General features: G+C 39.8%; 1 long non-coding RNA gene across 1 annotated transcript; it reads right to left on the reverse strand.

The window, feature by feature from the left end:
- Positions 1 to 29: 29 nt before the first annotated feature.
- Positions 30 to 1,327, reverse strand: LOC147760290 (uncharacterized). The gene is made up of 3 exons (XR_015330891.1): positions 1,136 to 1,327; positions 733 to 885; positions 30 to 413 (listed from the first exon to the last, which is right to left on the reverse strand). It is a non-coding gene; the product is annotated as an uncharacterized LOC147760290 (long non-coding RNA).
- Positions 1,328 to 2,673: the final 1,346 nt, after the last annotated feature.

Raw genomic sequence — 2,673 nt, forward strand, 5'->3', positions numbered from 1 at the left:
TTCAAGATTGACGTAATTTTATTCAAGCGTTTTTTTTTTTTTTATTTTATTATTATTATTATTATTTTTTTTTTTTTGTAATCAATTTCAATATCTTCACAGCAAAATACTGAATATTTACATTTAACAACAAGGAATTCTACGAATTCTACTGATTCGCTTTTATAATTATCTCGTCCTAATTAGATTAAAAAGCATTCCCTTAAAAATTTTGATGTGGCAGGCTCAGATGTGCAGTTGGTGAGTTTACGGGCATATTTCATCCACGCCAGGGACTCACGATCTTACAACTTTTTACGGTGTGCCACTCTGAAATGGCACAATTATCATCATCTTCATCATCTTCATCGTCATCAGAAGAGGAAACTGTTTTGGTAGCGGCGTTTTTCTTTGTCCGACTTTCTTTGAAGGATCTGGGAAAAATGATGCCACAATGATGAACGTTCGTTTTCTTAAGGCGGGTTATGCTTCCTTTCTGTTGTAGAGTTTTAAAACATTTTAAATGGCACTTTACATCCATGCGTTTTACACCCCCCCCCCCCCCCCCCCCCCCCCCCCCCCCCCCCCCCCCCCCCCGGGCCACGGACCTGCGTCTGCACCTCTAATTATTTCTGTCCATACTGTTACATGTAGCATTTTAAACACCTTCGGTTTGCAGGTTTTAAATTGTATCAAAAAAAAAACCCCAAAGAGATCATTAAAAATGAGAATGAAACACGGAAGTTTGTTTACCTGCTGTCTTTTCTTGTCCTTTTTAGCCAGAGCCTCCTTGTTCTTATCAAAGCGCTCCTGATGCCGCCTAGCGGCTTTCTCGTGTTTCTTGTTGTACGTCTCTGAGGTAGCTTCTTGCATGGTTGCTATGCGCACAGCTTTCACACGCGGGACCTAAGATAAAGAAACAAGACTGAAGTCAGCTGGTTTTATATTTTATCTACAATTGTAATTGCTAATCATGCACATAAAGACATTTTAATTGAATCTGTCTCTCATTTACCTATGTATAGTTTTGCAAACATCAAAGAATAAAATGAATTACCACAAAAAGTACTTAAACGCGCCTCTTCAATTAAATCTGCATAAGGCAATATTAATGAAATGAGTGAATTTTAGCTCATGAAATAAAAAAACTAATTACATCAGCAGCTTTGCCAAGCTTTTTTCTTATTGCAGCCGCATGATGAAGCATTGATTCTCTGCGGCGTTCGATAGCGGCTTCCTCCCTTCTCTTAAGTTCCTCTGCATCTTTCCGAATTGCAGTGCTTGGTCTAGCTAGTCTTAAAGAGAAGAAAACAAGGCATTGGCTGAATTTATTTGTAGAAAAGTACAAGTAGAGTTAGCTAAAGCCTATAAAGTTCTTTTAATAATAAATTAACAGACATGCTGAAACTGTCGGTCCGATCAGTCATGACTGGGAAAATTTGTTTGGACCGGTAAAAAATTAAACAGTTTTAAGAACCTCAATTTCGAATCTACAGTCATCATTCGACATAGGCTACTTCACTAATACAAATATTTAAAACCCAAAGCGTTTTCTCTTCCATTTCAAACCTATCACATTCACAAACAAAGTAAACTACTCAGTACCTAGTCATACTGGTAGTATCTGTCTCAAACGAATAGGGTGATTTTCGGTCCGACAAAAATCTATCCGGCAAATTTTTCATTACTGCCTGTCCAAATATCCGGCCATTCTGAAAAGTTTTCAGCATGTCTGAAGTAATGTTTCTATAATTGAAATGAGCGCAGCCTAGGGCAACACGACTGAATGGAATGTTTGACGATGAAATGGAAATATCGCGACCTTGCTTATGTTGTATAGCATGAATGTCAAGCCTACTTTTTTCATAATTTTTACTGTATAGGGCCTTTTATGTTATTATGTTTCATCAATTATAGGCCCCCTACAATAAATGGACATATTACATTTTCAGTTATTACATCAGTTCATCGGAGGATTTAGATGGAGGGGGGGGGGGCCTGACCCCCCCCCCCCCCCCTCTTCGATTTCCGAAACCTAGGCCTAAAGTTCCCCTCTTGAAATTAGAATTTTGACCGGCTGAATCATTACTCTAAACAGTAGGCCTAATGGCACCGTTCGCCCTCTAAAAAATCCCCACGCCAGGAGGGGGGAGGATCGGCTTCGCATCTGCACCCCCTCTCCCCCCCCCCCCCCCCCCCCCAACACACACACACACACTTCAAATAATCCTGGATCCGCCCCTGTTGATAAGGTCTGCTTAAACACGTATCTAGCCTACATTCAATTGTACATGTACATACCGTAGGCCTATAGGCCTCCTACTCAATAGCTGACTGTAGGAAAAGTGGCTCAAGAGAGACTTACGGCGGAAAAAAGACAAACAATTCATATCAAACAGTTTGTAGCGCAATTTCTTCCACCCCCAGCAAATGAATTATTTTTCAAAAAAAAAAATCTAGGGGGAAGGGCGGACACTAACCGCCGCCTGTCAAAACAAACTAATTTTGTCACAGATAATCCACTATTTCATGAGAAAGTGGGCGGCACCTTTCGCTTAAATTAAGAGTAAGTAATTTAAAAAAACTTCTAAAAGGCTCATTAATAGATATACAAACTTGATGGACTTTTTGTTCAACTTATTCTCCACCACAAGTCCTATTTTTTGACCTCGCAGACGACGATAAGCGCTCTCC

This window comes from Lingula anatina, chromosome 8 (assembly GCF_051362555.1).
Source record: "Lingula anatina isolate TDL-2025a chromosome 8, LinAna3.0, whole genome shotgun sequence".
Taxonomy (NCBI): domain Eukaryota; kingdom Metazoa; phylum Brachiopoda; class Lingulata; order Lingulida; family Lingulidae; genus Lingula; species Lingula anatina.